The sequence below is a fragment of the Triticum urartu genome, chromosome 4 (assembly GCF_003073215.2).
Source record: "Triticum urartu cultivar G1812 chromosome 4, Tu2.1, whole genome shotgun sequence".
Lineage (NCBI taxonomy): Eukaryota > Viridiplantae > Streptophyta > Magnoliopsida > Poales > Poaceae > Triticum > Triticum urartu.
In genome coordinates, this window is record NC_053025.1 from 19863942 (window position 1) to 19876364 (window position 12423).

Sequence of the window (12423 nt, forward strand, 5' to 3'; positions counted from 1 at the left end):
CCAATACGGTGCTCAATGGATTTGAAGGCAAAGAGAAAATTGAAGCCAAAGGTGTGATGTATGTGGAGCTTACAATCGGAAGCAAAACTTTGGCTACTACATTCTTTGTCGCTGAGGTGCAAGGTAACTACAACGTCATACTAGGCCGCGATTGGGTTCATACAAACCAGTGCGTGCCATCCACTATGCACCAGTTTTTGATTCAGTGGGTTGATGATGAAGTGGAAGTTATTCATGCGGATAACTCGGCATGTGTTGCTTTGGTCGATGCATTGGTGGATTGGCAACATCCCAATGCTACTTTCTTGACGGGACGTGACTTATCAGAATTTGATTTTCTCAGCGCGACCAAGAATGGTTTTGTGCCCGTCTCTTTAAAGCCGAGTGAATGCAATCGGCTCCAAGGTATGATATGTTTAAATGGATCCTAATTCCGAGTGGTTACAAAAATGTCTTGTAAAGTATCGGTCCAATGAGAACGATATGTATGAGTCTATAGAGGAGTTGGATGACATGGATAAACTTGGACAAGGTTTTACATCAGCCAATCCGTTAGAAGAGGTAGATATTAGAGATGGTTCAGTCACTCGACCGACATTTATAAACAAAAATTTGAAAGCCGATTGTAAGCCTAAGTTAATCGAGCTATTGAAAGAATATGTTTGTTGCTTTGCATGGGAATATCATGAGATGCCAGGGTTAAGTCGAGAGCTAGTGGAACATCGGTTGCCTATAAAGGCCGGTTTTAGACCTTATAAACAGTCGGCCAGAAAATTTAATCCGAAAACATATGACCGGATCAAGGAAGAGATCGGTCGACTGCTTGAAGCTAATTTCATTCGACCTTGCAGGTATGTTGAGTGGATTTCTAACATTGTCCCAGTAGAGAAGAAAGGATCTGGCAAGTTGAGGATGTGCATTGATTTCAAAGATTTGAATAGGGCTACACCCAAAGATGAGTATCCTATGCCAATAGCCGATATGCTTATTAATGATGCTTCTGGACATAAGGTTATTAGCTTTCTAGATGGTAATGCCGGATACAATCAAATTTTTATGGCCGAAGAAGACATGTACAAAACGGCTTTCCGATGTCCTGATTTCCTTGGTTTATTCGAGTGGACAGTGATGGCATTCCGATTAAAAAATGCTGGAGCCACGTATCAAAGGGCTATGAATTTAATTTTTCATGATTTACTCGGTGTCATACTTGAAGTTTATATTGATGATATTGTTGTCAAATTGGATGCTTTTGAATCTCACTTGGCCGATTTGCGTTTAGCTTTCGAAAGAATGAAAAAGTATGGACTGAAGATGAATCCTTTAAAGTGTGCATTCGGTGTATCAGCTGGCAAGTTTTTGGGTTTTATTATTCATGAAGATGGCATAGAGATTGATCCCAAAAGGATAGAGGCCATACATAAAGTGGAGGCTCCAACATGCAAGAGAGATATGCAAAAGTTTCTTGGCAAGGTCAATTATTTGAGAAGGTTCATAGCTAATCTATCAGGGAAAGTTGATGCATTTACTCCTATCCTTCGGTTAAAGAATGATGTTGACTTCACTTGGGGGGCAAAACAGCAAGAAGCATTTGATATGATCAAGAATTATTTGTGCACTCCTCCAGTGATGAAAGCACCCAAGCATAGGGAACCCTTCAGACTTTACATTGCAGCAGAGGAAGGAGTTGTTGGTGCTGTTCTAACTCAAGAGACCGAAGGAAAAGAGCATGCCATCACTTATTTGAGCCGTTGCCTATTGGACGCAGAGACAAGGTGACAATCCCGACTGGAGGAAGCCCATTGTTGATTACTTATGCAATCCGGGTGAAAGGGTGGACAGGGTTGTTCGGCGTATGGCTTTCAAGTATACAATGAGAGATGATGGTCTTTATCGCCGAACAGTCGATGATGTTCTTCTAAAGTGTTTGGATGAGGACCAGGCAAGAGTTGCTATGGGAGAGGTACATGAAGGCATTTGTGGCACTCACCAGTCGGCTCCCAAGATGAAATGGTTATTGCGACGTGCTGGGTTTTATTGGCCGACTATGATTAATGATTGCTTCAGATATTATAAAGGGTGCGAAGCTTGTCAAAAATTTGGTGATATTCAATTGGCTCCTGCTGCTATGTTGCATCCTATTATCAAGACGTGGCCTTTCAGAGGATGGGGTTTAGACTTTATTGGGCAAATTCATCCATCTTCCTCAAAGGGGCATCGGTTCGTATTGGTGGCAACTGATTATTTCACTAAATGGTCTGAAGCAGTACCTCTCAAGAACATGACACATACAGAGGTAATTCAATTCATAACCGAGCACATTATTCATAGATTCGGTATTCCTAAAACGTTAACAACAGATCAAGGTTCATCTTTCATGTCACACCAAGTCAGAGAGTTTGCCGGATCTTATAACATAAAGTTGCTCAATTCCTCTCCATATTATGCCCAAGCTAATGGACAAGCTGAGTCTAGCAATAAAATTTTAATCAAACTCATCAAGAAAAAGATTGAAGATAATCCGAGGAGATGGCATGAGTTGTTGTCTGAAGCTTTGTGGGCACATAGAATTTCAAGGCATGGTGCTACGAAGGTGACCCCATATGAGCTAGTATATGGTCAAGAGGCCGTTTTACCAGTGGAAGTAAATTTGAATGCTTTGAGAATAGCCAAACAAAATGATTTATCGGCAGTAGACTTTTATAACTTGATGATGGACAATATTGATGAGGTTGCCGATAAACGTTTGGTTGCTTTGAAGTCCATAGAGAGAGACAAGTTGAGGGTTGCAAGAGCTTACAATAAGAAAGTTAAGATGAAGAATTTTCAAGTTGGTGATCTCGTCTGGAAAGTGATTCTGCCGATTGGTTCAAGAGATAGAAAATTCGGGAAGTGGTCTCCAAGTTGGGAAGGTCCTTTTAGAATTACAAGAGTTGTTCCCGGAAATTCATATTTGGTGGAATCAATACAAGGGGCATTGTTACCTCGAGCTCTCAATGGCAAATATTTGAAGAAGTACCACCCGAGTATGTGGCAGGAAGCCTAAGTAGGCAATGGCCAATATACGATTATCGCCCTTAGCACAAACATGGCCGATACATAATTATCGCCCTGAGAAAAATAAATGGCCGATGGAGTGTTGATATCGTCCTTAGAACAAACACTATGCATATTATTTTTCGACGTGCAAGCTTTGCCGAAAAACAGGGGGGCATGTGTTGACACAAGATTTTGGCAAGATACAGATTGCAATGAAGATGGTCTTGAGTGAACGAGTTTTCAGCATGAAAAGATTCACGTCGCCGAGTGGAACCACTTTGATGTTTCTGAAGGAAATATGCCCTAGAGGCAATAATAAAGTTATTATTTATTTCCTTATATCATGATAAATCTTTATTATTCATGCTAGAATTGTATTAACCGGAAACATAATACATGTGTGAATACATAGACAAATAGAATGTCACTAGTATGCCTCTACTTGATTAGCTCGTTAATCAAAGATGGTTATGTTTCCTAACCATGAACAAGGAGTTGTTATTTGATTAACGAGATCACATCATTAGGTGAATGATCTGATTGACATGACCCATTCCATTAGCTTAGCACCCGATCGTTTAGTATGTTGCTATTGCTTTCTTCATGACTTATACATGTTCCTATGACTATGAGATTATGCAACTCCCGTTTGCCAGAGGAACACTTTGTGTGCTACCAAACGTCACAGCGTAACTGGGTGATTATAAAGGAGCTCTACAGGTGTCTCCAAAGGTACATGTTGGGTTGGCGTATTTCGAGATTAGGATTTGTCACTTCAATTGTCGGAGAGGTATCTCTGGGCCCTCTCGGTAATGCACATCACTTAAGCCTTGCAAGCATTACAACTAATAAGTTAGTTGCGGGATGATGTATTACAGAACGAGTAAAGAGACTTGCCGGTAACGAGATTGAACTAGGTATTGAGATACCGATGATCGAATCTCGGGCAAGTAACATACCGATGACAAAGGGAACGACGTATGTTGTTATGCGGTCTGACCGATAAAGATCTTCGTAAAATATGTAGGAGCCAATATGAGCATCCAGGTTCCGCTATTGGTTATTGACCAGAGACGTGTCTCGGTCATGTCTGCATTGTTCTCGAACCCGTAGGGTCCGCACGCTTAAGGTTTCGATGGCAGTTATATTATGAGTTTTGATGTACCGAAGTTAGTTCGGAGTCCCGGATGTGATTACGGACATGACGAGGAGTCTCGAAATGGTCGAGACATAAAGATTGATATATTGAACGGCTATATTTGGACACCGGAAGTGTACCGGATGATTTCGGAGAAAACCGGAGAGCCGGAGGGTTACCGGAACCCCCCCCCCCTGGGAGAAGTAATGGGCCATATGGGCCTTAGTGGAGAGAGAGAGGGGCTGCCAGAGGTGGGCTGCGCGCCTCCTCCCCCCTGGTCCGAATTGGACTAGGAGAGGGGGCGGCGCCCCCCCTTTTCCCTCTCCCTCCCCACTTCTTTCCCCCTCCTAGTAGGAGTCCTACTCCTACTAGGAGGAGGACTCCTCCTTGGCGCGCCATAGAAGGTCGGCCGGCCTCCTCCCCTAGATCCTTTATATACGGGGGTAGAGGGCACCCCTAGACACAAGTTGATCCACGTGATCATATTCTTAGCCGTGTGCGGTGCCCCCTTCCACCATAGTCCTCGATAATATTGTAGCAGTGCTTAGGCGAAGCCCTGCGACGGTAGTACATCAAGATCGTCGCCACGCCGTCGTGCTGACGGAACTCTTCCCTGACACTTTACTGGATCGGAGTCCGGAGATCGTCATCGAGCTGAACATGTTCTAGAACTCGGAGGTGCCGTAGTTTCGGTGCTTGATCGGTCGGGCCGTGAAGACATACGACTACATCAACCAAACGCTTCCGTTGTCGATCTACAAGGGTACGTAGATCACACTCTCCCCTCTCGTTGCTATACATCACCATGATCTTGCGTGTGCGTAGGAAAATTTTGAAATTACTACGTTCCCCAACAGTTTCGGTTATATTCATTCGACTTTGTCTTACGGACCAAAACTATACTCCGAGTGGCATAATTCAATGTTCCAAGTGGTTTTTGGCCAATCACGTCTTCAAGATGACCTCGGATGAAGGAGCACTCTTAAGGAATTGTCTTCGTTTCGTCGAGGCAATCGATTTTGGTATATAAATCATCTCAATCCGAGTTCATATGCAAAAGTTAGAGGCAATACACCGCAGACCGAACTTCAACGGAAATATGGCGCGAGGTGCCAGACACTTGTCTGATAGGTTGCGTGAGTAATTCGGCCATCAAGACAGCCTTGAATCGAAAAAACCTTCAACACGAAAAAGTTTTGTCTCGTCGAGCCGATCGTTTTTCATATAAAATTTGTCTCAATCTGAGGTCGTATGCAACCTAGAGAGGCAAATCAAGATCAGGTTGTGTTTTCAGTCGGAAAATCCGAGTGAAAAGTTTACCATCCGAGTGAAAACCTACCGATCGAGTAAAAGGTCGAGTGAAAAACTTATGATCGAGTAAAAGATTGGCTTCCGAGTGAAAATATAGTAATCCAAGTGAAATTATCATCCAAGTGAAGTTATTCCGAGTGAAAAGATTACCATCGGAATGAAAACTTGACGTTCGAGTAAGATATTACCTTCCGAGTGAAATATAGTCATCCGAGTGAAAAATTGTCTTCCGAGTGAAATTATAGTCATCCGAGTGAAAGATTGTCTTCCGAGTGAAAGACTCTAACATCCGAGTGAAAAGGTCCAGTCGGACGAAAAACTCTAATATCCGAGTGTATGAGCTCGAATCCGAGTGAAACTGAAGATGTGCCCGAAAGATAATCCAGATGACCTCGGATGGAAAAGTGATCAACATGGAAGTTGTGCGCACCGTCAAAACGGTGAACTTTGGTTTTAGAGTCATTATCATATGAGATAGTATACGGCCTGTAAGTTCACTACGAGACTCGGACAATCCAGTCCGTTACATGACCGAGTCCGACTGGATATTAAAGATGGCTTCGTAGAATATTCAAGATGGTCTTATTTGGAAAAGTGTTCAACATAAGGATTGTTCGTCTCGTCGAGGCGCACAAGTTTCATATTTGGGCCGTCTTGATCGTAGGTCATATGCAAGCTCGGCGGCCCGCGCAAGGAGGAAGACAGAAGTTGGGCCAGATTCAGACTGAATCCGAGTTAGAATAGAACTAGGACTCTAGGACGTGAATTGATATAATTTTTTGTAAGGAAAGCCTAGATGAATCCTTTGCTTGTACGGGAAGTCCAGCCGCCTCTTATATATGTTGGGGGTGATGGCCGATTAAACAACACACAATCGAACAAATCAATATACTACTTTTTCATCTACTTTTTATCTCTTCACCGTTTTTCTCTCTCGTTCTTTGTTGTTCTTCGTGTTTGAGAGCTGCGAATACCGATGCTTTAGGGGCGAGCGAATCGACCTAGGGCAGCCCATAGCCGCCGCACTGCCTGACGAGGTCCCTCCCGGGGGTGTGGGGTTTTCGGGTCTGCAAAAGCGCCTATCGATTGTCTTGCGTATCGCGCTGTCGGTCGGGTCTCCTTCGACGTGAGCTGCGGTGCATCAACCCCGACGTCGAGGGTACACGTGACGTGTTCGTGTGTCAACAACCACATTGTTTGACTTTTCTTCCACGAACACGCCTGGAAATGTGTCACGGAGATGCAGATCGTGCAGTTCCTCTTTAGCTTCGCGGCCTCCATGGCCATGCTCTGATTCCACTTCGCCGGCGGCGGTTGCGAGAGGATGGCAGGATAGGCGTTCAATGCCGTCTTCAACGCGTCCCTGCTCGCGCTCTTACTCGACTTCCACAGCGCTGCTTATGCCGCCGCCAAGTGCAAGAAGAGGAGCAGCATCATTGGGGGGAAATTAGAGTGATGACGCGTGTGAGGAGGGAAAAAAATTTACATTACATATTTTCGATTGATTCCAACCTTGTATGATTTGTGAAATGCATTGGCCTTCAATATTTGACAATTCTAGTTCAAATTTTCTAAATCGTCAAGATGTTCATGCAGCAGGCCAATCACAATAACTTCTTGATCGATTCCTCTGCTTTCTAATGTGAACTTATGCTCTCACAAAAAAAAGGCGAACTTATGGGAGTTCTTCAGCTTTTGCTTCAGCTTGAATGCAACTCAGTCTGAAGACAACATAGATTCAACGATGCCATGCCAGTAGCTTCTGTCAGGACTATTTTTATCTTGTTTTTGAAAATGGATTTGTAAAACGCTTCAGCTAGTTGGCGAACAAACTTTCCTTCAACTCCACTCCCATGAATCGACAACTACTCTGGACGCACTGCTTAAACACCACATGGAACAGATAGAGAGAATCTATTCCAGTTGATCGAGCTGAACCCACCCACCGCGGGGCATCGTAAAACGTACTCTCTCCGTTGGGAATTACTTATTTCGGATATGGATGTATCTAGAATTAAAATACGTCTAGATACATCCATTTCTGCGACAAGTAATTCCGAACGGAGGGAGTACCCAATATAAAAACAAAAAAGGCTACAACACTAAAAGCTATATTAGTTTGCTGAACAGAAACTGAAAATAGAAGTTCACCTCAAACTTGGACAGTTCACTATGTATCCCTACTGTTTTCTATTCACAATACGTCTAGACGTATCATACTTTTATAGAAGGTTAAAATCAAGTATAAGTGACTACAACTTGTTGCGAACAAAAAATATAGTAAGAACTCCCACACCCAAGCTAATCAAAAGATTAGCCACCACAACTAATACAGACACAATGCGAAGGCCTGACCTAAATAGACCGATAGGCCGCGTCTCGACCAATGCCGGTTACCCCAAGGAGCTACGGCTTCCACCGAACTTTCCTCATCGACGCACCAATCACCTTGAATGCCTAAGAAGAGACAACGAGTAGGTAGCGGGACTTAGTCAGGCCGGAGAAAGCCATCGTCTTGGGCTCACTGGTAGCTGTGTACATAGTGCCCATGAAGATCTGCTCTGACCAGCAGCAAGCACCGGAGAACCACATCGCAGAACCTCCAAGCCAAGTCTCCATCTGTGATGCTCCCAACGGAGTAACGACACCATGACGCTGCCATCGCAGGTCGACCGACGGACCTAGGCTTTTGCCTAGAGACAACACGTCAAGCGATAGAGGAAAGATGTCGACACACTTCAGCGGCGCCTTCAATGAGGTAACGGCACCCACGGGCGTCGTCGCCGCCAGCCCCATCCGACAATGTCGCGCACCTCCCACCCACCCCGTCAGAGGATGACCATACTGTCCATGATGGGTCACATCGCTGCCGTAGCAGCACCTCGCAATAGTACCCGAACCGTCGCGGATCACTGAAACCAGGCACGACCAAGAAACGCGGTCCATCTCCACCTCCTGCACGGGCCAAGAACAAGCAGCTCCTCCGGTCCTCGCCATCCTCGAACACCAGCACCGCCAGGCCACCGACACCGAGAGCAGCAAGTCCCACCAGGAGGACAGGCCCGTCGCGGGCACGGCCCTAGGAGCCATATCAGATCTGGTAAGCGTCGTCGCCACCCACACCCACACCAGACAGATCTAACATGAAAGAGGAAAGTCACCTAAACTACAGTGCAAACTAGTGTAAAACAGAGAAGAAAAGTCATGGGTACTGTAGCGAATATTGTATTATCTACTTAAGTAGGTACTGCCTCCTACAACAACTCTGGTGTCGCCTGCGACCCAAAGGCACGACCGCAGAGCAGGAGCCGCCTGGCCACCGCACACGCAACATCTCCTAGCGAGCTCCGCCTCCCTCTGCAACCCCGGCCAAACCGCGCCGCCACCTACGCCATCGCCTGCCGGAGAACCACCACGCGCCGGCCACACCTCTCACCTCTGCAAGCTCTGGACCCGGCTTCGCCGCACCACCACGCTGCCCGCCGCGCGCCACCACACCGGAAGCCTCCCCGCGTCGCCCCTTGACGGGTCGCGCCGTCCATGCCCTTCGCCTTTGTCGAACGGGTGTTACCCGTCTTCTCGCGGCTGATGCCGCCAACCCATAGGTTCCTTGTTTCCTTTGACGCTGGCAATAGCCGTGTCATTTGGCATTGTTGCCAAATGAGCCAACGGTGTTGATGCCGCCAACCCATAAATTGTACATTAGCCGTGTGACCGAAAAAGTATCCGTGTGACTGAAAAAGTATGCGGGGGCACAAAGCAAGGAAGCATCTGTCTCGATGGAAATGTTTCTTATTCCGTAGCAGTGCACGAGCATTCATCTAGTAATAGAAGTTCACTCCGCTAAAGACTACAACAGTTCACTACTAGTCCTGATTCATCCATTTCAAAAAAAGAAGTCCCGGTTCAAACACTCGCCACCGCATCGCCACAAATCTCGCAAGAAAGTTTGATTGAGCCCAATGTCGATAATGTTAAGAGAAAAATCATCCCACGAAACGGCTGTGCGTAGCATAGAATCAACACTTTCCGTGAGGAAATCCAGAAATATCGTCCGCATGGATGTTCACTCAATATTAGACAGCAGCCCACACTTAACAGGAAGTATTTAATACTTTATTTTTTAGGCTCAACAACGAACATCTTTATCATCCTCCAGCCAACTCCATCACTCGTAGGCGCGCATACATAGGAACAACTTTATGAGTCCAATTTTACTTAATCCGTCATTACACCCTAACTGAATGATCTACCTCGTCGATTTGGCTGATTCGAATCCGAAGTTATATGAACCAGCAGGCTGCGGACTCTAACTAGCTTACCGAATCCAGACCACCATCCAACATCTATTACTCACCGCCAAACTACCGTGAGCATCCTCAATGATGTATAATTTCCTATAAATTACCTCTTCCTCCTGTCGAGATCGCGCTGGATCTACGAAATTTCAGTGAAATTTTTGAAATTTTGCATTCCAAAATATTTTTAACCCTGAAATTTTGAGGCGGATTCAAAGTGATTTTAAAATTACGTTAGAAATCATTAAAATTGGGTGAATTTTGAAATATGAAAAGCCAAAATAATTTCCAAAATATGCAAAAATTCCAAAATTTCACATATTTAGGTGAGGTCCGAAATTATTTTGTATCCAAAATTAAAAACCTTGGCCGTAGCAAGTTCTCGTTAGCATAATAACTCGAGGCCTTCGTTGGAGAAACAAGCGCGCGCACACATCGTGGGAGCAATCTTGTGAGTTGTGAACCCTCACATCAAAGCCACAAGCACAAGAAAAAACTTGTAAAAATCATTCGCAGAGAGTTCACTCGATCACGACCAGTTGTCTGCTGACTCATCTCGGGAAGTTGGGAAAGGGCTGCAAAGTACTCCGTTCCAAATTACTCGTCGTAGAAATAGATGTATCTAGAATTGATTTTCGATACAAGTCCCTTCTGCCAGCCGAGGAGTTGATGCACGCGACACAAAATCTATCTGCTTCTAATTAGTATTCACTTCCATGGTAGTTCATCTTCTCTTTCTACCTTCCGTTCCAGATGCCTCCCAACCTCATACATCTTCTTCTTATATAATATGCACACATTTATATGTAGGACACATGGTGTCTTCATAATTCCTTTTTCACTTTCTCTAAACTAAACCAAACGACAAGGAAAGCTAAAGAGACTCAAGAAAAGTATATATGAACATCGTATTATAGCTCCTCCATCATGATCGGTATGGCTTCCTATTGCTACTTTTATTACTTACCTTGCATATTTGTATGCTTATATACAAGGTTCATACAGTAGGATGAGAAGAATTGATGGCGGATTTGGTGCGCAAGGTAGTGAGGGTGCATTAAGGAATTAGTACCTGTTAAAGATCTATGCATAATCCCCACCAAAAAAAAGAGAATTGGATATTGGCTCTCTATTAATTTTTTAGTACGTAATATGGACATTTGAACATATTACGTATGTGGTAGTGAGGGTACATTAAGGAATTAGTGAGGGTGCATGCGCTTTTAATTCTTTAGTATATTTTTCAAAGTTAAAACATTCTTATTATTTGGATATTTGACATTATGGCTGATATTTTTAGAGAATTTTAAATAAAATCAAATTATTTAATCATGGAGCAAATGTTTCTAATTTCACATGTTCTAAAAATGATACATTGTACATGGAATAAAAAACCATACATAACAACCAAAGGTTTTTCATGGTGTACACATTTTTAATATTCATATTTGAAGTTAATTGATTGAATGCAAAACATAATTTTGATATTTTTAACAGCATAGTCCCAGTTTTAAATTATCGGTAGTAGGGTGATTGATAAATCCCACCTTGTATATAAAATGTCATATTCCCTCCAAAATATTAAATGCCACATAATTTGTTTGCTTTAATACCATTAAATAGTAGTCTAACCGTGGGGGTCCATATGTACATATCTTATGGAACTAATACCGAAGATAGCAATACATCTCATATACCTCATAAATAAAAACAAGTGGGACATATGTTGCCCTCATCATGTACGTCTACAACCATGGCATCACTTCATTTTTTTTAAAAAGGGGGGGATTCTCCGGCCTCTGCATCAGAAAGATGCATACGGCCATCTTATTAACCAAATAAAGTAGTGCCAACATGGTTCCAAAGGTCTCCAAAAGTAATAAAAAAGCACAGAAAGCTCACACAGAGCCAATAAGGGCTAGAAACATCAACTAGCCAAGAAAAGACGCCACAACCGGCTGGCTAAAACTAGATATGGAAACTAATTGCCTATCCTATTACATGACCGCCATCCAAACCGGTTGAAGATATCCCGAGCTACCATCTCCCAGCGGAAAGACCCAGTAACCAAATGCTCCCTGGCCTCCGTCTGGGTGAGTAGCGACCACGAACGGATCAGAGCCGTAGTTCGGAATATGACCTGCAAAAAATGTATACATGATATTCTGTTAAAAACCAAATCATTTCTGCAAGTCCAGATAGTCCGCAGCAAAGCACAAACTCCAACCCGAATATGTCTCGCTAAGTCAGGCTCAATCCCATTAAGCCATGTCCCAAATAACGCATTAACAGAATTCGGTGGATTGATATTAAAAGCAATGTGGACCATCTGCCAAAGTACCTTGGCCAACGGGCAATCAAAAAAGAGGTGTTTGATAGTCTCATCCCGATCGCAGAAACTACACCTAGTAGGTCCTGTCCAATTACGCTTTATCAAGTTGTCCTTAGTTAAAATAACTTGTTTATGGACAAACCACATAAACACTTTTATTTTTAAAGGAACTTTGACATCCCAAACATGCTTGGACGTAGGAATGGAGTTCGAATTAATAACATCAATATACATTGATTTAACCGTGAATACTCCAGACTTAGTCAATTTCCAGCGTAATTTATCGGGTTGTTGTGAAAGCTGGA